Source organism: Salvelinus sp. IW2-2015, linkage group LG26, assembly GCF_002910315.2.
Source record: "Salvelinus sp. IW2-2015 linkage group LG26, ASM291031v2, whole genome shotgun sequence".
NCBI lineage: Eukaryota > Metazoa > Chordata > Actinopteri > Salmoniformes > Salmonidae > Salvelinus > Salvelinus sp. IW2-2015.
In genome coordinates, this window is record NC_036866.1 from 14,401,665 (window position 1) to 14,424,843 (window position 23,179).

Sequence of the window (23,179 nt, forward strand, 5' to 3'; positions counted from 1 at the left end):
CACCCACACACACACACCATAACCCCCCCCCCCTTCTCCTTCTACCTCGCACCTTCCTCCAGGATCTTGGAATAGATCATCAGAGATAATTTCATACATCGAGCACCACCCACATTCCACAGTCTTCCTCAGAGCCAGTGCCTTATGAGAATCAGAGTCAAAACAGAATTTAGAGAGAGACTCACCTGTCTCAACTGTCTCACCTAGTCTAAACACCATGCAGGCTGTCTGTTGATTTTATTGCTATGGGGATTGGGGGACTTGGTGGCCCAGTGTACTCCCCCATGTTTTCTCATTTGATCCCAGTGGGGCTCCACTCCCATACCTGTAGAGATGGATGCTCGTTCTCTGTTAATAGATCAGCATTACTGTCAGCTGCCTGGCTCTGTGGCTGCAGTACTGGCGTGGTGCCACACGCACACGCACACATACACACACACAGACACACACACAGCATGGTGGGTAAAATATGGTATTGTCCTACCGAGACACAGAGCAAATGAATGTGTCAGTGCAGTGGAGGTTGTTCAGTCATCTGGGTTTATAGATCACAGACACTCTGTGTGTGTGTGTGTGTGTGTGTGTGTGTGTGTGTGTGTGTGTGTGTGTGTGTGTGTGTGTGTGTGTGTGTGTGTGTGTGTGTGTCAGGCAGCATAGAGACGTTAGTATAAAATCCTGTAAATTCAGATAAGCTACAGCGAGCGGGCCGAAGCCAGAGCAGCTCGCTACAACATGCCTCCAATAGTGGCCCTTTTTCATCCGTGTTTGTACCGTTTCCTCTGGCTCTGGCACAGTTATTGTAGCTACCTAAACTCATATGTCAAATAGGCCTGGTGATTGTGAGTATACATCATACTCTGAGAGATGGAAAAAATTATCTTGGGGCTTCATCTTCCATTAGATGGGTGTGTGTGTTTCCTTGCACATAGTGTACATGATGTGTGTGCATGAATGTGTGTGTTTATTTCCATCTCAGAGCTTTGTGAGGGGCTGCTGCTGGTGTTTGCCTGGCAGGCACACTCTGTAGGCAGCATGCTGATAGACCAGAGAGAGAGTTAAACAGAGAGAGCAACCTTGGGAAAATCCTCTGCATTATCATTAACAGCAGACTCGCACATTTCCTCAATGAAAACAATGTACTGAGCAAATGTCAAATTGACTTTTTACCAAATTACCTTAMAACAGACCACTTATTCACCCTGCACACCCTAATTGACAAACAAACCAAAACAAAGTTAAAGTCTTCTCATGCTTTGTTGATTTCAAAAAAGCTTTTGACTCAATTTGGCTTGAGGGTCTGCTGTACAAATTTATGGAAAGTGGTGTTGGGGGAAAAACATCCGACGGATGAGAGTCCCCTAAGCAAGCTGGTCCTGGAGAATAAAACACAATTAGACCCAACCAAATCACGAGAAAACAAAAAGATAATTACTTGACACATTGGAAAGAATTAAGAAAAAGACAAACTAAACTAGAATGCTATTTGGCCCTAAACAGAGAGTACACAGTGGCAAAATACCTGACCACTGTGACTGACGCACAATTAAGGCTATGCTCAGTGAGCATAGCCTTGCTATTGAGAAAGGCCGCCGTAGGCAGATCTGGCTCTCAAGCGAAGACAGGCTATGTGCACACTGCCCACAAAATGAGGTGGAAACTGAGCTGCACTTCCTAACCTCCTGCCAAACGTATGACCATATTAGAGACACATATTTCCCTCAGATTACACAGATCCACAAAGAATTAGAAAACAAACCCAATTGTTGTAAACTCCCATATCTATTGAGTGAAATACCAGGGTGTGCCATCACAGCATCAAGATTTGTGACCTGTTGCCACAAGAAAAGTGCAACCAGTGAAGAACAAACACCGTTGTAAATACAATCCATATTTATGTTGATTTATTTTCACTTTTGTACTTTAACTATTTGCACATATGACAATTGAAATGTCTTTATTGTTTTGGAACCTTTGTGAGTGTAATGTTTACTGTTCATTTGTATTGTTTATTCCACTTTTGTTTATTGTTTAGTTCTCTTGCTTTGGCAATGTTAACATATGTTTCCCATGCCAATAAAGCCCTTAAATTGATTTGAAAGAGAGAGAGAGCTCTGCCTCTGTCACACACCCAAGGCGTTGGGACCAGGTCTGGGGCTGAAGCTGCCCCTAGCACAGAGAGAGAGAGGAAGGGCCATATGAGCACACATGCATACACCTCCGTTGGCAGTGCTGAGTGCCCCCAAGATCATCCCCGTGCAATTCCACACAGCACCTATCTATCACCGTCCCGTTATTCCCTTCCATCCACGTCCCTCTGTCACATTTCAAAACAATCTGATGCCTCCCTCACATTTCCCTTTATTTCCCCCTGAACCATTTCCCAACGAAATAATTTTGAATGGAATGCAAATAGGTTTGAGTGAAATTCAAAACGGATACAATCCGATCCAGAAGGAGCCAATCAATGACAGTTGGGACTGCTCCCTTTGGCTCTGCTTTGTACAGCCAGGACAGTCTAACTCCGAACCAACAGTCCTACAATTGGCTGAGTAGAAGCAGTGACATCACTCTAAAGAATGAATCCTGTAGCCAGGCAGCGTTTCTTAGTCAGTGTTGCTGTTAGGGGGCTGAGGAGAGTGTTTAACATTTCTCTAGTCTCACTGTATAGACAAATCAAAGGCAGAGTGGCTCCTCATTAGAGCCCAGTCTGAAGTGGCCTTCTACACCTGAACCAACAGCACTGTGCTGGAGTGATTAGGCCTTCAACAAGCAGCTAGCTAGCACAATGGAGTCATAATGTCTTAGCTACTACAGAAGTGGGATTGCAGCTTTCTTTCACACACTTTATTTTATTGCCTCTCTCTCTCTTTCTCCCTCTCTCTATCTCCATCTTTCTCTCTCTGTCTTTCCACTATCTTTTCATTTATCACTGAAGCCTTAGAATTTGAGAGTTTTAGAAGCCTTAGAATGTGGTTTTATTGCAGTGTTACTTTTTCTCTATAATGTGCTCTTTTGTAATAGAAACCCTGCTCTTTCTCTCCCAACAGAATGACTCGTGGAGCGAGCTGTACTCCTTTGCCCTGTTCAAAGCCATGAGTCACATGCTGTGTATCGGTTATGGGCGCCAAGCCCCAGAGAGCATGTCTGATATCTGGTTGACCATGCTCAGTATGATCGTGGGAGCCACCTGCTACGCCATGTTCATCGGCCACGCCACCGCCCTCATCCAGTCCCTGGACTCATCCCGGCGCCAGTACCAGGAGAAGGTAGGTACACCTTCCAACTCATCCCAGGCCGTCGATGAGGTCTAAGCCATTTATTATTTTTACATTTTTTTTATTTAACCTTTATTTAACTAGGCAAGTCAGTCAAGAACAAATTCTTATTTACAATGGCTGCCTACCCCGGCCAAACCCGGACAATGCTGGGCCAATTTACAATGAGCAGGTGAAAATTCAGGGCCATAGACATAAGTTATAACCATGGCCTGGAGTTATCCCTGGTAAAGTCACAAACTCAGGAAAATTCCTGAGTCTCAGTGTCCTCAGTCTCAGTGTCCTCAGTCTCAGTGTCGCTCAGTCTCAGTGTCCTCACAGATCATCAAAGCACGTGGTCATGTCTCTTAAGAAGGAGAACATTGCTCTATAAGGACATTGCTTCTTAGATCCTCTGTGATCTGACAATGTGTTATTCAGTCCGTAGCAGCACGTCCCCCTGGGTTGCAGTAATTGGTGTGGCTTTGTTGTCTAATTGCAGCATCTGGCTAATGTTGAGAACAAAGGAGCACAGATGAGAACAGTACCTCCAACTCTGCTTCTGTCATCTACTGTTTGGCTCCTCTTGTCTCTTGTTCCTGGCCCTCTCAAACGTTGTTTTTTTGTTTTTATCTTGGAGAGATAATCATCTTGTTTTCTGGGTCACAATACAGTATCAGGGAGCAACTAGGGGAAATGAGGAGTTTAATACAGTATTCAGTATTTTTGGTTAAAGCTATGATTTGAAGATGTTATCGCAGGTGTAGCGGAATACTTGTGTTTCTACCTCCAATAGTGCAGTAATACAGTGCCTTCAGAAAGTATTCACACCCCTTGAACTTTGCCACATTTTGTTGTTACAAAGTGGGATTAAAATGTATTTAATTGTAATTTTTTGTCAACGATTTACACAAAATACTCTATTATCAAAGTGGAAGAAAAATTCAAACATATGTAAAAAAATATCTATAAATAAAGATGAAAAATAAAGCACTAATATGCACTACATGACCAAACGTATGTGTACACCTGCTCGTCGAACAGCTCATTCCAAAATCATGGGCATTAATATGGAGTTGGTCCCCCCTCTGCTGCTATAACAGCCTCCTTCCTTCTGGGAAGGCTTTCCACTCGATGTTGGACCATTGCTGCAGGGACTTGCTTCCATTCAGCCACAAGCATTAGTGAGGTCGGGCACTGATGTTTAGCGATTAGGCCTGGCTCGCAGTTGGCGTTCCAATTCATCCCAAAGGTGTTCGATGGGCTTGAGGTCAGGGCTCTGTGCAGGCCAGTCAAGTTCTTCCACACCGATCTCAACAAACTATTTCTGTATGGACTTCACTTTGTGCATGGGGGCATTGTCATGCTGAAACAGGAAAGGGCCTTCCCCAAAGTTGGAAGCACAGAATTGTTTAGAATGTAATTTTATGCTGTAGCGTTAAGATTTCCCTTCACTGGAACTAAGGAGCCTGAACCATGAAAAACAGCCCCACACCATTAATCCTCCTCCACCAAACTTTACAGTTGGCACTATACATTCGAGCAGGTAGCATTCTCCTGGCATCCCCCAAACCCAGATTTGTCCGTTGAACAGCCAGAAGGTGAAGCGTAATTCATCACTCCAGAGTCCAATGGCGGCGAGCTTAACACCAGTCCAGCCAATGCTTGGCATTGCACATGGTGATCTTAGGCTTGTGTGCAGCTGCTCGGCCATGGAAACCCCTTTCATTAAGTTCTCGACGAACAGTTCTTGAGCTGACCTTGCTTCCAGAGGCAGTTTGGAACTCGGTAGTGAGTGTTGCAACCAAGGACAGGTGATTTTTATGCTCTTCAGCGCTCGGCGGTCCGTCCTGTGAGCTTGTGTGGCCTACCACTTCACGGCTGAGCCGTTGTTGCTCCTAGACGTTTGCACTTCACAATAACAGCACTTACTGTACAGTAGACCGGGGCAGCTCTAGCAAGCAGACATTTGATGAACTGATTTGTTGGAAAGGTGGCAAACTATGATGGTGCCACGCTGAAAGTCACTGAGCTCTTCAGTAAGGCCATTCTACTGCCAGTGATTGTCTATGGAGACTGTATGGCTGTGTAACGGGTGTGGCTGAAATAGCCAAATCCACTCATTTGAAGAGGTGTCCACATACTTTTGTATATATAGTGTATCTTGATTAGATAAGTATTGACCCCCCTGTGACAATACATTTTAAAATCACCTTTGGCAGTGATTACAGCTGTGAGTCTTTCTGGGTAAGCCTCTATTAGCTTTCCACACCTGGATTGTGCAACATTTGACCATTATTATTTTCTAAATTCTTCAAGCTCGGTCAAATTGGTTATTGATCATTTCTAGACAACCATTTTTAGGTCTTGCCATAGATTTTCAAGCAGAATTAAGGCAAAACGGTAACTCGGACACTCAGGAACATTCACTGTCTTCTTGGTAAACAACTCCAGAGTAGATTTGGGCTTGTGTTTTAGGTTGTTGTCTTGCTGAAGGTGAATTAATCTCCCAGTCTCTGGTGGAAAGCAGACTGAACCAGGTTTTCCTGTGCTTAGCTACATTTATTTTATTTTTATTCTTAAAAACACCCCAGTCCTTAATGATGACGAGCATACCCATAACACGATGCAGCCACCACAATGCTTGTAAATCTATAGAGTGGTACTCAGTGATGTGTTGTTGGATTTGCCCCAAACATAACGCTTTGTATTCAGGACATAAATGTAATTAATTTGCCACGTTTTTTGCTGTTTTACTTTAGTATCTTATTGCAAGCAGGTTGCATGTTTTGGAATATTTGTATTCTGTACAGGCTTCCTTCTTTCCACTCTGTCATTTAGGTTAGTTTTGTGGAGCAACTACAATGTTGTTAATCAATCCTCAGTTTTCTCCTATCACAGCCATTCAACTCCATGTAACTGTTAGAAAGTCACCATTAGCCTCATGGTGAAAACCCTGAGCGGTTTCCTTCCTCTCTGGCAACTGAGTTACAGTAGGCAGGACGCCTATATTTTTGTAGTGACGGTGTATTGATACACCATCCAAAGTGTAATTAATAACTTCACCATGCTCAAAGGGATATTCAATGTCTGCTTTTTTATTTTGACCCATCTACCCAATAGGTGCCCTTTTATTTGTATTATTTGAAAAAACATTTTTACATTTAATTCTCTGTGGCATGGTGTTGCCCTCAGGCAACAAACTACCCTTTTGGACCTCACACCGCCCCTTACATTTTTTTTAAATAAAAGAAAATATATAATATCACCTAACATGTCTGTGTCCAATGAAATGAGGGGCTGAAGTGGGTGTGGCCTTTTGTCTGGGGGTGGAGCAGTCCTTTCAGGAAGCAAAGCCGCATGGGACACAGTGCCACCAATTGGTAAGATAAAATCACTTTTTAATTAACATGTTTAAATTTAAATAACTTTATATTAAAAAATATGTGTATGAGTATGTAAAGAAGTATGTATGATTGTTTAAAGACTTATTTTGTTTTTATTTATGTACTAAAACTGTGTTGTTTGGTTCATTGCCTCAGGGAAACATTGTGCAGTTAGACCACTTCTGTCCAGGCATTATCATGCTAAAGTGTGGAGATCTGCTCAGATGCATAATTATGACCATTGTCAATGTTTTTACTTTACTTTCTACTGATACTTACAGGAAATGGACACAAGAACATTGTATGGGCGGAAGGAACATGACCGAGCAGTTAGGGTCATTCCCTCTGACAGTGAGGACAGTGAGCTTGAAGAGAGTGACAATAAAGACAGTGAAGCTTGAAAAAAGTCAGGAAGAGTGGATCCCCGAATCCGGTTTGAGAGACAGTTAGGAGGTCAGGGGTCAGTTAGAGGTCAGTCAGCAAAGTAACGTGTGTGTGCACGTGTGTGTGTGTGTGTGTGTGCACGTGTGTGTGTGGTGTGTGTATTTGTTTGCATGCATGTCAGTGGATGAAGAAGGGTATAGGACACATTCAAATTTGTGCTTCCTGCTTTCAAGGAGAATGCCTGTCTGTTGACAGTGAGACTGAGTCTGAGGATGAAGATGTAGCAGAGATTGATGTTCCACGCCTACCCCGGTGGAGAACACTCCACATTGCATACTTCAATGCTTACCCAGAATGGCAGGGCTTGCTTTCAAGATCTGATGATATCATGTCCCTCCTCCAGTACTTCAAGCTGTTTTTCTCTAAAGACATTCTGTAAGTTATTGTAGGGCAGTCAAATCTATATGCGATACAATGTAACGCAAACAATCCCCTTAACCTCACTACAAAAGAATTGGACCAGTTCCTGGGTATTGTGGAGTACATGTCATTGTTTGGTTTACCAGGCACCCACATGTTTTGGAACAAAGCCTGCCGAGTGTCCCAAGTAGCTGACACCATGATACTGAATAGATAGGAGGCGATCAAAAAATACCTGCTCTCCAGTAACAATGAAGAGAGACAGGAGGAAAATGATGATCCACTCTACAAGATCTGACCACTGGTCACTCATCTAACCTCAAAACTGAAGTCAATCCCAATGGATGAGAAGCTGGCTGTTGATGAGCAGATGGTCCCATTCAAGGGAAGAAAGAGATTGAAGCAATACCTGCCATCAAAACCAAAGACATGGGGCTACAACATACTCGTCTTGGCTGGTTCTGATGGTGTCCCGCACAACTTAGAAATCTACACAGGGAGAGTTGTATAACCCCCTGAGCTAGCAGATGTGGGAGCAAGTGGCAACGTTGTCCTCTGCCTGGCCCAGCCTATACCCAAGCAAGAACTACAAGCTCTTCTTCGACAACTGGTTTACGAGTGTCCCTCTTGTGCTCACACTGGCTCAGCAGGGAATTCACTGCACTGGCACTGTTCGTGGTAACAGACTACCAGGCGTCAACTTGATGTGCGATGCTGAGCTGAAGAGAGCAGGACGTGGATCTTTTGAACAGAAGATGGCCGTGGTTGGAGAAACCACCTTGCACGTTGTGAAGTAGTACGATAACTGCTCAGTGACCCTTCTGAGTGATTACACTGGAGCCCACCCAGTCACCGAGGTTGACAGGTGGATTCGCAAGCGAAAGATGATCACCAAAGGCCCTTGACCTGCTGTGGTGAAAGACTACAACAAGAATATTGGTGGGGTGGATCTGCTGACTCACTGATTGCACTGTACCGGAACAAAATCAGATCAAAGAAGTGGTACCACTTGTGGTTCCACTTCCTGGATATGATCATCGTGACCACCTGGCTGCTCTACCGAAGTGATTGTGAAGGCACTGGCATGAGAAAGAAGGAAGAAATGAAGCTGTATACCTTCAAGTTATACATCGATGAAGGCCTATGCAAAAGTGGAAAGAGTCTGGAGTGCAAGAAAGGTCGTACCAGTTCCACAATTGCTGGTGAGTATGAGGAGAGGAGGAGGAAATGACCCGCTGCTCCAATTCCAGTCCCTGATGTGCGCCTGGATGCCACAGCCCACTGGATGATTATGGCTGAAAAGAAGGGGAGATGCAAGGTACCAAGGTGCACAGGTACACCAAAAGCCAAGTGCCGGAAATGCGATGTCCACCTCTGTTTCACATCCACCTGCAACTGCTTCCTGAGGTTCCACACAGAATAGGAAATCAGTGTGCTTTGTCAAAAAGAGAAACACTGATTTAAACAATAACCCACACAAGCACACATTCAGACACACTGAAACGCACACACACACTCACACATATACTCACACACACAGGCTAACCCCTCCATACACACACACAAATACACACACACACTCTCACACACACATAGACAGTCATTTGGATGTTGGTTTATATGTTTATATGAAATGTGAGAAACATTTATACATGAGGTGTTAGTTGTGATTAGTAGTAGTTTGTTTATTTGATTGTTTGATGTTTTGACTTTAAAGCTTCTAATTGTGATTGGTTGGAACCATTTGTGGTTGATGTTTGTCAAAATATTACTTTTTCTAAAGCACATATTGCCTGTTTTCCTTATTCCACCTTGGTGTTTCAGTAACCTCGTAGCAAATTTAATGATGGATATATTATCAGGGACCCAAGCTCCCAAATAATGGGGTGAAATATTTTTTCCCCCGCAAAATAAACATTCATGCCATAGAGGGCTAAATTGTTGTCAGCTGTGTGCCTACTGGTAGCGAAGTCAGGTGCAGGAGAGCAGAGATTTGTGAACAGGCGCACACTTTATTTAGGCAAAAGTGCAAAACAGTCACATGAATTATGTTTAACAATAAACATCTTCGTGAAAAATAACACGGGAAAAACAAGCCAGTCTGGCGCGTCAACAATACACACGTAACACAAACTATCTTACACAAAGACATGATGGKGAACAGAGGAATAAATACATGTAGATTGATTGGGGAATGAAAACCAGGTGTGCAGGGAACAAGACAAAACAAATGGATACATGAAAAATGGAGCGGCGATGGCTAGAAAACCGGTGACGTCGACTGCCGAACGCCGCCCGAACAAGGAGAGGAGCCGACTTCGGTGGAAGTCGTGACAATTGTTATTTTTTTCTATTATTTTTCTCTTTTTTAATGGTTTTTCCATTAACCCCTCCACCACCCTCCCCCCCTCTTCAGAGGACTATTATCTTTAAAAAAAAATGTTTTACAGCTTTTCTGCTACATATTTTACATATACATTTTACATGCACATTTTGCATACACATTTTACATAYGTGGTACTTTTAAATAAAGCAGTCACATAACAATAATACATTACCAAACATAAGCTATTTAATCCCAGCCTTCACCTACAAATAGGTGCCATTTTTTGTGCGGCATTGGAAAACCTCCCTGGTCTTTGTGGTTGAATCTGTGTTTGAAATTCACAGCTCGACTGAAGGACCTTACAGATAATTGTATGTGTGGGGTACAGAGATGAGGTAGTCATTAAAAAATCATGTTAAACACTATTATTAAACACTATTATTCCATGCAACTTATTATGTTGTTAAGTTGTTAAGCACATTTTTACTCCTGAACTTATTTAGGCTTGCCATAACAAAGGGGTTGAATCCTAATTGACTCATGAATTTCTGAACATTTCTAAAAACATAATTCCACTTTGACATTATGGGGTATTGTGTGTAGGCCAGTGACAAAAAAAATGCAATTTAGTCCATTTTAAATTCAGTCTGTAACACAACAAAATGTGTAAAAAGTCAAGTGGTGTGAATACTTTCTGAATGTCTTTATGGTGTGTAAAGACAGTATGGACCGTATATTAATAGAAAAGGTGTGTAAAGCAGTAGTTATATAGGATAAGCCATACTATAATTAGGGCTGTGGCAGTCACGGAATTTTGTCAGTTGGTGATTGTTTAAAAAAAACAAAATATTTAACCTTTATTTAACCAGGTAGGCCAGTTGAGAACAAGTTCTCATTTACAACTGCGACCTGGCCAAGATAAAGCAAAGCAGTGCGACAAAAACAACAACACAGAGTTACACATGAACAAATGTACAGTTAATAACACAAAATAGAAGAAAAATTGAAAAATCTATGTACAGTGTGTGCAAATGTAGAAGAGTAGGGAGATAGGCAATAAATAGGCCATAGAGGCTAAAATAATTGCAATTTATCATTGTTCCAGTCATTGGCAGCAGATAACTGGAAGGAAAGGTGGCCAAAGGAAGTGTTGGCTTTGAGGATGACCAGTGCCATATACCTGCTGGAGCGCGTGCCATGGGTGGGTGTTGCTATGGTGACCAGTGAGCTGAGATAAGGCGGGGCTTTACCTAGCAAAGACTTGTAGATGACCTGGAGCCAGTGGGTTTGGCGACGGATATGTAGTGAGGGCCAGCCAACGAGAGCATACAGGTCACAGTGATGGGTAGTATATGGGGCTTTGGTGATAAAACGGATGGCACTGTGATAGACTACATCCAGTTTGCTGAGTAGTGTGTTGGGGGCTATTTTGTAAATGACATCGCCGAAGTCAAGGATCGGTAGGATAGTCAGTTTTACGAGGGTATGTTTGGCGGCATGAGTGAAGGAGGCTTTGTTGCGAAATAGGAAGCTGATTCTAGATTTAATTTTGGATTGGAGAATCTTAATGTGAGTCTGGAAGGAGAGTTTACAGTCTAACCAGACACCTAGGTATTGTCAAGCAAACAACTGTTGGTCTCACAGTAATTTACCGTTAATTAACACATTTAGCATCTCCTGGCTTCCAGCCACTGCAGACCTTTGGAACATCTACATTTTAAAAAGTCTAATAAATCCATGTAATTTCGCCTATACCTTCACAATGAATCCATTATTTATTTTGGACAGGTCTAAAGAAACAGGATATGAAGAAAATGTAGTCTATTTCAGAAGAACAGAATAGCATACTCTGAGTTGTCCTTAGGTGTCACGTTCTGACCATAGTTCTTGTGTGTTTTTCCTTGTTTTGTGTTGGTCAGGACGTGAGCTGGGTGGGCATTCTATGTTTTGTGTTTCTATGYKGGGATTGTCAATTGGCCTGATGTGGTTCTCAATCAGAGGCAGGTGTTTGTCATTKTCTCTGATTGGGAACCATATTAAGGTAGCCTGTTTTGTGTTGGGATTTGTGGGTGGTTGTTTCCTGTCTTTGTGTTTCTCTGCACCAGATAGGACTGTTTCGTTTTGCCATGTTTGTTATATTTGTATAGTGTTCACGTTATTCGTCTCTTTATTAAAATCATGTGGAACACGGAATACGCTGCGTCTTGGTCCGATCCCTGCTACACCTCCTCTTCAGACGAAGAGGAGGAAGGCTGTCATTACATTAGGTTAGGTCCTGATCTGGCTATGCCAAATGGCTGTGCGCTAAACTAGTTCTTATAGCAGACAGGATTTGCTTAAAATTCTGTGGCATTATTTTATATTTTATAGTATGACGAATACAATTGAACAAAGCTGAATAAAATATAAAGGATATTTTCTCCAAAAGATTTGAGGGAGTGCGCACATGGGCTATTCTTTGATTTTAGGCGAAAATCAGGGGTCGATCCTTTAAGGAGCCTTTTTGGTACCACTTGCCGTGTGGTAGCAGAGAGAACAGTCTATGACTTGGGTGACTGGAGTCTTTGACAATTGTTTGGGCCTTCTTCTGACACCGCCTAGTACATAGGTCCTGGATGGCAGGAAGCTCTGCCCCAGTGATGTACTGGGCTGTGTGCAGTACCCTCTGTAGCGCCTTACGGTAGTTGCCATACCAGGTGGTGATGCACCTTGCCATACCAGGTGGTGAGCAGTTGCCATACCAGGTGGTGATGCAACCGGTCAGGATGCTCTCGATGGTGCAGCTGTAGAACTTTTTGAGGATCTGGGGACCCATACTAAATCTTCTCAGTCTTCTGAGGGGGAAAAGGCATTGTCGTGCCCTCTTCACAATTTTCTTGGTGTGTTTGGACTATGATAGTTTGTTGGTGATGTGGACATCAAGGAACTTGAAACTCTCGACCCGCTCCACTACAGCCCCATCGATGTGAATGGGGGCGTGTTCGGCCCCCATTATTTTTCCTGTAGTCCACGGTCATCTCTTTTGTCTTACTGACGTTGAGGGAGATGCGAATCTAATGATGATTTGAAAAAAGTGGCTTGAAAGGCATGAGCTCTGCTTAGTTTTTTTTAAAGGTTGGGCATAAGGTTAGCAGTATGGTTATGGTTAAGCTAACGTTAGGTTTAAAATGACATTTTAAGAAGATCAATTGTAGAAATAGGCAGGGTTTATAACTTTGTGGCTGTGGTAACTAGTGATGACCTGACACAACACATCCATCCCTACTACTCCCTACTCAGGGACCAAGATTTCCTTGACTAACTGGTGCCCCCGCACATTGACTCTGTACCGGTACCCCCTGTGTATAGCTTCGCTATTGTTATTTTACTGCTGCTCTTTAATTATTTTTTTTTACTTTGATTCCTTATTCTTATGTTTTTTTTAAGGCATTTCTATTTTATTTTTTAAACTGTGTTGTTGGTTAGGGCTTGTAAGTAAGCATTTCACTGTAAGGTCTACACCTGTTGTATTCGGCGCATGTGACAAATACAATTTGATTTGACTTGATTTGAGATAGAGAGATAGATCGCTAGCTAAAGAGATGCACACGTCTCCTGTCACTGGAAAAGCATGCAAAGCCACGAAGGCCCTCCTGGAACTGCACTCTCTCTCAGGCTCCACTTCTGTGACACTTCCATCTGGACTATCGTGATCCAGCTAAATCAGATCATCACATCCAGATCTCCCTCATGCTCCACTTCTGTGACACTTCCATGTGACTATCGTGATCCAGCTAAATCAGATCATCACATCCAGATCTCCCTCATGCTCCACTTCTGTGACACTTCCATGTGACTATCGTGATCCAGCTAAATCAGATCATCACATCCAGATCTCTCTCATGCTCCACTTCTGTGACACTTCCATGTGACTATCGTGATCCAGCTAAATCAGCTCATCACATCCAGATCTCCCTCATGCTCCACTTCTGTGACACTTCCATGTGACTATCGTGATCCAGCTAAATCAGCTCATCACATCCAGATCTCCCTCATGCTCCACTTCTGTGACACATTCCATGTGACTATCGTGATCCAGCTAAATCAGCTCATCACATCCAGATCTCCCTCATGCTCCACTTCTGTGACACTTCCATGTGACTATCGTGATCCAGCTAAATCAGCTCATCGACATCCAGATCTCCCTCATGCTCCACTTCTGTGACACTTCCATGTGACTATCGTGATCCAGCTTAATCAGCTCATCACATCCAGATCTCCCTCATGCTCCACTTCTGTGACACTTCCATGTGACTATCGTGATCCAGCTAAATCAGATCATCACATCCAGATCTCCCTCATGCTCCACTTCTGTGACACTTCCATGTGACTATCGTGATCCAGCTAAATCAGCTCATCACATCCAGATCTCTCTCATGCTCCACTCTCTGTGACACTTCCATGTGACTATCGTGATCCAGCTAAATCAGCTCATCACATCCAGATCTCTCTCATGCTCCACTTCTGTGACACTTCCATGTGACTATCGTGATCCAGCTAAATCAGCTCATCACATCCAGATCTCTCTCATGCTCCACTTCTGTGACACTTCCATGGACTATCGTGATCCAGCTAAATCAGCTCATACATCCAGATCTCCCTCATGCTCCACTTCTGTGACACTTCCTGTGACTATCGTGATCCAGCTAATCAGATCATCACATCCAGATCTCCCTCATGCTCCACTTCTGTGACACTTCCATGTGACTATCGTGATCCAGCTAAATCAGCTCATCACATCCAGATCTCTCTCATGCTCCTTCTGTGACACTTCATGTGACTATCGTGATCCAGCTAAATCAGCTCATCACACCAGATCTCTCTCATGCTCCACTTCTGTGACACTTCCATGTGACTATCGTGATCCAGCTAAATCAGCATCATCACATCCAGATCTCCCTCATGCTCCACTTCGTGACACTTCCATGTGACTATCGTGATCCAGCTAAATCAGCTCAGCACATCCAGATCTCTCTCATGCTCCACTTCTGTGACACTTCCATGTGACTATCGTGATCCAGCTAAATCAGCTCATCACATCCAGATCTCCCTCAGGCCCACAGACATTATGGCTTTTTATTCATCATCAACTACTTAACTACAGTATACAGTGATACACACTGAAGCAGCCATCAGATAACATAGTGATAATGGTACAATGAGTCTGAAAGTTTCTTTGTACAGGATAGTGTAAAAGCAGACGACAATGCGTGGTAGTATTGACCCAGCGCAGTGTAAACAGTTGGCCATGGTTTCGGTGTTGAGACAGAATTGCCATAATACTTTTGGCACCCAGCAATCCTCTTTTCCAGATACTAGCATCACACATGAGAAAAAGCTATCGTCATTGTTTGCGCGGTCCACACTGTTAGACATTGCGTAGGCTACTGATTTATCAGAATGCACACAGTGTGGTGTCTAGGCTTCAGTGCATTAGGCGGTCAGGGCTTTTGTTTCTGATTAGACACACTAAAGGTACACTCTGTTCCTCTCAATCTACCTCTCTCGGTCACACATTCCATGTAGACGAACACATACTTACATGGACGCACATATGGACGCATCACACACTCAGACACACACACACACATAAACACACATGGGCATGTTTGCTGGGTGGCTTCTCTAGTTTTCTCATATAGGAGACAGAGATACACTGTCGTTAACCTGTCTGTCTGTCATATTGAGGACAGTGCAGAAAGAGTGCTGCAGCAGCATGTCCCTGTGTCCTCTCCTCTACTGTTGGAGGTGACACAACCCCCATCCCTCTCTCATCTTGACGTCCTTGAGGTCCTTGACGTCTAGCTGGGTGAAACACAGTTTGCCTGAGGACACAGCGTTCCCGCGGCCACCCCACCATGAGCATTAGGCGTCATGTAACTGTTACTGTCCTCCTCCAGAGGGATGGAGCAGCACTTCTAAATAGGCTCTGAGGAAAATGAGACCCAAGCGGCCTTTAGGGAGGTACAGTGCTCCACTGTGGTCCACTCAAACTACTGTCACCATTGACTCAACCCCTATGGCCTCTGGTAAACGAGTCAATATTTCCATAGTGTGATGGGTATGTATTTGCCCGAACCTTTGCTACWTGTGAAAGCTCGTAGTAATAAGAGTCTAGAAAAATTGAGAGAAAAAAACTATACGATTTAGGAGGACGTGTTATTGGAAATGATGGCATAGAAACACTTTACATGTATTCGCTCATGTGTATGACTTTATCCCTGTATTCAGTTCCCCCTTGTCCTTCCCTTTGAGCAGCATGCTTCATTGGGTGTAGCACGAGTCCATGGCTCTTCCATTCCCGGCTCATTGAGTTACATAGGATCCTGATTAAGTTAAGTCAGGTCTGATGTGCTCCGTCTCCACACATCCACACACAAGTCTTGTCATGTCACTGAGCCCTACCTCGTCCTGTCTGACTACGACATCCCGTGTTAATGCAAGGGCCTCCTCTGGTTCTGTGGCAGCTACCACTGCATCTGATAGTTTTATATAAGAAGTGCAGGGAGGGATATAGCCCCGGCCGAATTTCATAAGATGGACAAGTGGCACAGAAATATGACCTCGGAGGATTAGCTGTACTGTAGCAGACATGGAGGGTCATGTTAGTGGAGCTTTAAAGCAAGCTTTAAACAACTACTCTTCTGTCTGACTTCTAGTGAAGTGGAATATCTAATACGGTAACTGTCGTATGATGGACTCTCCATAGACTCACATAGGGGTCCTTCTCACACAATATTTGTATGGGTCTTTGTCTTGTGCACTGTTTGCAGGCTCTATGTGTGTGTTTGATTGCTATGGGGGTCCCTTTATCATATCCTTCCTGCTCAGTTTGATGTTGCTGTCAGAGCTGCTCATTGGCCTGCAGTTAAACAGTGAGTCAGAGCTGTAGAGATCAGAGCTACAGACTAACATCCATCAGCTGCCTGCACCCACCAACAGCCCGACAATTTAGTAGTAGAGCTGGGTACAGTACGCACTCTGGTTCAGGAAAACCGCAAACCCAGTGGGGGAACCCAAACATTTTCCTGGTCAGGTCACAAGGTCAGGAAAAACTATTGGCCAGTGGTGTAGTGGAGGGTATACGCAGGCAAACGTCGTATATACCACTTATTTTTCAATGGACATTGTGTATACTCACTACTATCCCCACTATGCATATCAAAGTAGTGTAGTGGAGCTGTACGCTGTATAAATTAATTGGGCTGATGGAACAGATCAGAATGTTTAGCTTAAAATGTTGATAAGCTATTATTTCTTCAATTTTTTGGGTGCAGCAGTGTGCACGGTTGTAGCCCAACACGTGAATGTTCCAAAATGGAATTTGCGGGAAAACGCTGTTCTAAAATGAGCACTGCACATGTGAGTGGTTTCATGGACAGAGATGGAAATGTCCATTAGAAATTTAGAAAGAGGGGAGATCTAAAGATGCAACAATTGTCATGGATTGTTTATATTGTATGACTAGGATAATGCCTTTGGCTGCTAGACAATGAAAGAAAGTTGAAAGGAAACCAATAGAACAGGAGAACGCATATGAGGAAGTCTYTATAAAATAATTGCCTCCATATTTCTATGGTGGGATTTTAGCTCTAGGCAACTTTGAAGCAAGGTAAGACATGCCTCATAATTTTAAGTAAAACATCCAGGTTTCAAACAATTAAGGAACAGGAAAAATAGACCTAACCGTCTTCTGACAGACCTAACCGTCTTCTGGTAGATGGAAAGGCTTTCCCAAAAAACATCTTAAACATCTTAAACAATTAAATGTTAACTACCATAAAACTTAAATCAAACTCAGTCACATTTCAGCAAAATAAACGACTGTTTCAAATAAACGGCAGGTCTAAATTAATTGTTAATGAGGTTACCATGAATTGTTTATGAAGTTTAATGTTTGATTTGTTCCATTAAATAATTCAACAATGACTCAAAAAAATTATGGCAGAAATAAATGTTTATCACAAATAAGAAACTGCTAGCCATTCGCTGCGAACGGCTGAGAAGCAGCCAATGGACCCTCAGACAATCGTCTAAAACTAAAAACTGTTTGAAATGCACAGTCAAAGAGGAGAATAAATGAGTCTGTCAAGGATAATACAGTTGAAGTCGGAAGTTTATATACACTTAAGTTGGAGTCATTAAAACTTGTTTTTCAACCACTCCACAAATGTCTTGTTAACAAACTGTAGTTTTGGCAAGTCGGTTAGGACATCTATTTTGTGCATGAAACAAGTAATTTTTCCAACAATTGTTTACAGACAGATTATTTCACTTATAATTCACTGTATCACAATTCCAGTGGGTCAGAAGTTTACATACACTAACTTGACTATGCCTTTAAACAGCTTGGAAAATTCCAGAAAATTATGTCATGGCTTTTGAAGCATCTGATAGGCTAATTGACATAATTTGAGTCAATTGTCGGTGTACCTGTGGATGTATTTCAAGGCCTACCTTCAAACTCAGTGCCTCTTTGCTTGACATCATGGGAAAATCAAAAGAAATCAGCCAAGACCTCAGGAAAAAATAATTGTAGACCTCCACAGGTTCATCCTTGGGAGCAATTTCCAAAAGCCTGAAGGTACCACGTTCATCTGTACAAACAATAGCACACAAGTATAAACACATGGAAGTATAAACACATGGGACCACACAGCTCTCATACCGCTCAGGAAGGAGACACATTCTGTCTCCTAGAGATGAACGTACTTTGGTGCGAAAGTGCAAATCAATCCCAGAACAACAGCAAAGGACCTTGTGAAGATGCTGGAGGAAACAAGTACAAAAGTATCTATATCCACAGTAAAATCGACATAACCTGAAAGGCCGCTCAGCAAGGAAGAAGCCACTGCTCCAAAACCACCATATAAAAGCCAGACTACGGTTTGCAACTGCACATGGGGACAAAGATCGTACTTTTTCTCCTCTGGTCTGATGAAACAAAAATAGAACTGTTTGGCCATAATGACCATCATTATGTTTGGAGGAAAATGGGGGAAGCTTGCAAGCCGAAGAACACCATCCCAACCTTCAGGGGTGGCAGCATCATGTTGAGGGGGTGCTTTGCTGCAGGAGGGACTGGTGCACTTCACAAAATAGATGGCATAATGAGGGAGGAAAATTATGTGGATATATTGAAGCAACATCTCAAGACATCAGTCAGGAAGTTAAAGCTTGGTCGCAAATGGGTCTTCGATATGGACAATGACCCCAAGCATACTTCCAAAGTTTTGGCAAAAAGGCTTAAGGACAACAAAGTCAAGGTATTGGAGTGGCCATCACAAAGCCCTGACCTCAATCCCATAGAACATTTGTGGGCAGAACTGAAGAAGTGTTTGTGAGCAAGGAGGCCTACAAACCTGACTCAGTTACACCAGCTCTGTCAGGAGCAATGGGCCAAAATTCACCCAACTTATTGTGGGAAGCTTGTGGAAGGCTCCCCGAAACGTTTGACCCAAGTTAAACAATTTAAAGGCAATGCTACCAAATACTAATTGAGTGTATGTAAACTTCTGACCCACTTGGAACGTGATGAAAGAAATCAAAGCTGAATAAATCATTCTCTCTGCTATTATTCTGACATCTCACATTCTTAAAATAAAGTGGTGATCGTAACTGACCTAAGACAGGGAATTTGTACAAGGATTAAATGTCAGGAATTGTGAAAAACTGTGTTTAAATGTATTTGGCTAAGGTGTATGTGAACTTCCGACTTCAACTGTATGGTACTGTATATACAGTATATACAGTACCATTCAAAATTTTGGACACACCTACTAATTCAAGGGTTTTTCTTTGTTTTTGCTATTTTCTACATAGTAGAATAATAGTGAAGACATCAAGACTATGAAATAACACATATGGAATCATGTAGTAACCAAAAAAGTGTTAAACAATATTTTAGATTCTTCAAAGTAGTCACCCTTTGCCTTGATGACAGCTCTGCACGCTCTTGGCATTCTCTCAACCAGTTTCATGAGGTAGTCATCTGGAATGCATTTCAATTAACAAGTGTGCCTTGCTAAAAGTTCMTTTGTGTAATTTCTTTAATTCTTAATGCATTTAAGCCAATCAGTTGTGTTGTGACAAGGTAGGGGTGGTATACAGAAGATAGCCCTATTTGCTAAAAGACTAAGTCCACATTATGGCAAGAACAGTGTAGTAGAGAATGTAAAAAATATAAGAAATATAGAAAAACCCATGAATGAGTAGGTGTGTCCACACTTTTGACTGTTACCATGTATAAAGAGGCATACTAAGACAAAATAAACATCATGTTGTGTGTAAATGATAACACATTAGTGCAGAAAATTAATACATTTATTAAAATGCTGCAAGTGAATGCTGTAATTTATCAATTAAATGCAAATCAGCTGTGTGATTTAAGGAAATAGACGCCTGGCTCAAATAGAAGCCTGTCTCTAATAAGCGTCTGTAGTGTTCAGTGATTTAAGCGAATAAACAGTCTGGCTATTCTTTKAAGTTTTGTGGTAGCTAAGTAGCCCATGCCTACCTGGCAGAATGATATCATGATTATTTGCATCAATCCAGTGGCCATCAATCCATCTCATGTGCTACAGAAACACTGCTAACCAACGATGCCTGCTAGGTGCCTGTACACTTGAATTAAAGGGTAAATATACAAAAAAATCTACATTTATTTTTCTATTAAAAATGTGTGACTTTGAGAGCAAAAATCTGCCAAAAATTTAACAAATCTGAAAACTGTGAATTTCTGACTCAGTTGACAGCCTCATTTATCTGTGTCAATAGAATGCCTACTATTAGACTACTTGCATTGTACAACATGAGTTGGCCTGACTGTGAAATACCAATATGGGATTTATCATTTTAGGTATTTCAGAATCTGTCACTGTTTCACATAGAATGTTTCACACAGGGCACTTTTCCTTTACCGGGTGGGCTGTTAGGGAAATGTTTGGCAAAATTCGAGTATACCCACTTTTCCAGGAACCACTACACCACTGCTCTTGGCCTTCATGGTAAATCTGCTGGGAGATCGCTCAAGTTTTAAGTCGAAGTTAGACGTCCATCCAGGTCCCAAGAACGTCTAGAATTGCCTTCAAAACCAGCCACTAGGGGCAACGGTGAGCTTTATTACCTTCAAGTAGGCTGGAAGCTTTTGCTAGGGTGCTGTGAACTGGGATAGTGAATGCATTCCCCTGCATCAGTCCACCATTACCATCATTTCACTTCTGTCTCAGTTTGGAGTTGTGGCAGTTTATTTTTTAGGGAAATTGTAAGATTAAAATGATGCCACTGACCTTCATTTTCTCCATTCTCTTTATTCCAAACTTCCAGTTATCAAAGGATGGTAAAACTCGTAGAGCTGGCAGTTGATAAAAGGCAACATCCTCCAAAGCCTTGGAATAGAGATAGTGAGGCGAGTGTATAACTGTATTTGTATTTACAGTGGGGCAAAAAAGTATTTAGTCAGCCACCAATTRCGCAAGTTCTCCCACTTAAAAAGATGAGAGAGGCCTGTAATTTTCATCATAGGTACACTTCAACTATGACAGACAAAATGAGGGGAAAAAAATCCAGAAAATCACATTGTAGGATTTTTAATGAATTTATTTGCAAATTATGGTTGAAAATAAGTATTTGGTCACCTACAAACAAGCAAGATTTCTGGCTCTCACAGACCTGTAACTTCTTCTTTAAGAGGCTCCTCTGTCCTCCACTCATTACCTGTATTAATGGCACCTACTCTACTACCACATATCTACAACACAAAATCCATGTGTAAGWGTGTGTATAGTGCTATCAGGAATCAAGGCAAGACCCAGGTGCAGACTGTCGAGGWAACAATGTTTATTGTCGCAACAGGGGCAGGCAAAGASAGGTCAAGGCAGGCAGAGAGATCAGGCGGGCGGGTGCAAGGTCAGGACAAGCAAATCAAATCAAATTTTATTGGTCACATACACATGGTTAACAGATGTTAATACGAGTGTAGCGAAATGCTYGTGCTTCTAGTTCCGACCATGGGATAATATCTCACAAGTAAAAAATCAGGAGGATGAGGAAAGAGAGGCTGGGAAACGATAGGASCTGACAGGAAACCGCTGGTTAGCTTGAACGAACAAGACGAACTGGCCACAAACAGGCAGAAAACACAGGTATACACAGGGATAATTGGGAAGAGGGGCGACACCTGGAGGGGGGTGGAGATAAGCACAAGGACAGGTGTAAAAGATCAGGGCGTGACAAGTGCRTATGTTATCGTGTGTGTGTATGCATGTGTCTGTACTTATGTTTGTGTTGCTTCACAGTCTCCGCTGTTCCATAAGGGGTATTTTTATCAGTTTTTTAAAAATCAAATTTTACTGCTTGCATGAGTTACTTGACGTGAAATAGAGTTCCATTAAGTCATGGCTCTATGTAGTACTGTGCGCCTCCTCCACTTTGAGCCAGGAGAGATTGACATGCATATTATTAATGTTAGCTCTCTGTGTACAGGGTCAGGGTCAGTGTCACATAGTCGATTTAGAGCCATCACTAATTATCTCAATGTGTCTTTAATGTTAGTGACATGCTGCAAATTTGTTTAAGTGATACAACTTTGGTCGTTCTTTACCTGTTGCAGTGGTTTCATAGCATTAGAAAAGTAGACACCCTTACATTGTCCTACATACCTTGATATTGACTACCATGGAAGACGATTGTGAACTGAATACTGCTCTCTCCAGGCAAGCAATCTTTTTTAACACTTTTGAATAACTTTATAAGCAGTCATAAATATTAATAAGCATTTTAAACGTTCAAGCATGACAAATTACAAGCATCATAGAGATGACTAAATAATCTATAAACATTGATTTTGCTAAATGTTTTATAGGAAGGTACAAGGAGTGAGAATGACATGCTTCCATGGATGTTTATGCCATGACCGATTGCAATTAATTAAGAATGAATTAGATTATGATTATGAGGAAAACTAAATAATTAGATTAAATGTTTCGAGGGGGATTTCCATACATAGTTAATTAGAGAGAATGATATTAACAGCTACTTGTTCTTATAGGTATCCAGATATATATGTGTGTGTGTGTGTGTGTGTGTGTGCGTGTGTGCGTGCATGCGTGTCCCTGCCACAAGGACTGGAGCCCTACATAGGGTCACAACTGTGTTTCTGACATTACCCTCTGTAACCTTCCCATTGTGTTACACTGTCACTTGTCCAATGTGCTTGTAATACAATGAAGGTGCTTTAACAGAGGAGAGCGCATTATAGGCTACATCTCCATGGCTTGTCAACCGCAAGCTCCCAGTAAGACTACTCTAGCAGAGAGTCAACAGACAGAGAGCCAATCTGTGAGCTCAGGGTCAGCATGAACATGTAACTC

At 42.3% G+C, this 23,179-nt stretch overlaps 1 pseudogene; it reads left to right on the plus strand.

Annotated features, from left to right (window-relative positions):
* Nucleotides 1-23,179, plus strand: part of LOC111952709 (potassium/sodium hyperpolarization-activated cyclic nucleotide-gated channel 2-like) — a 148,139-nt pseudogene that overhangs the window by 85,121 nt on the left and 39,839 nt on the right.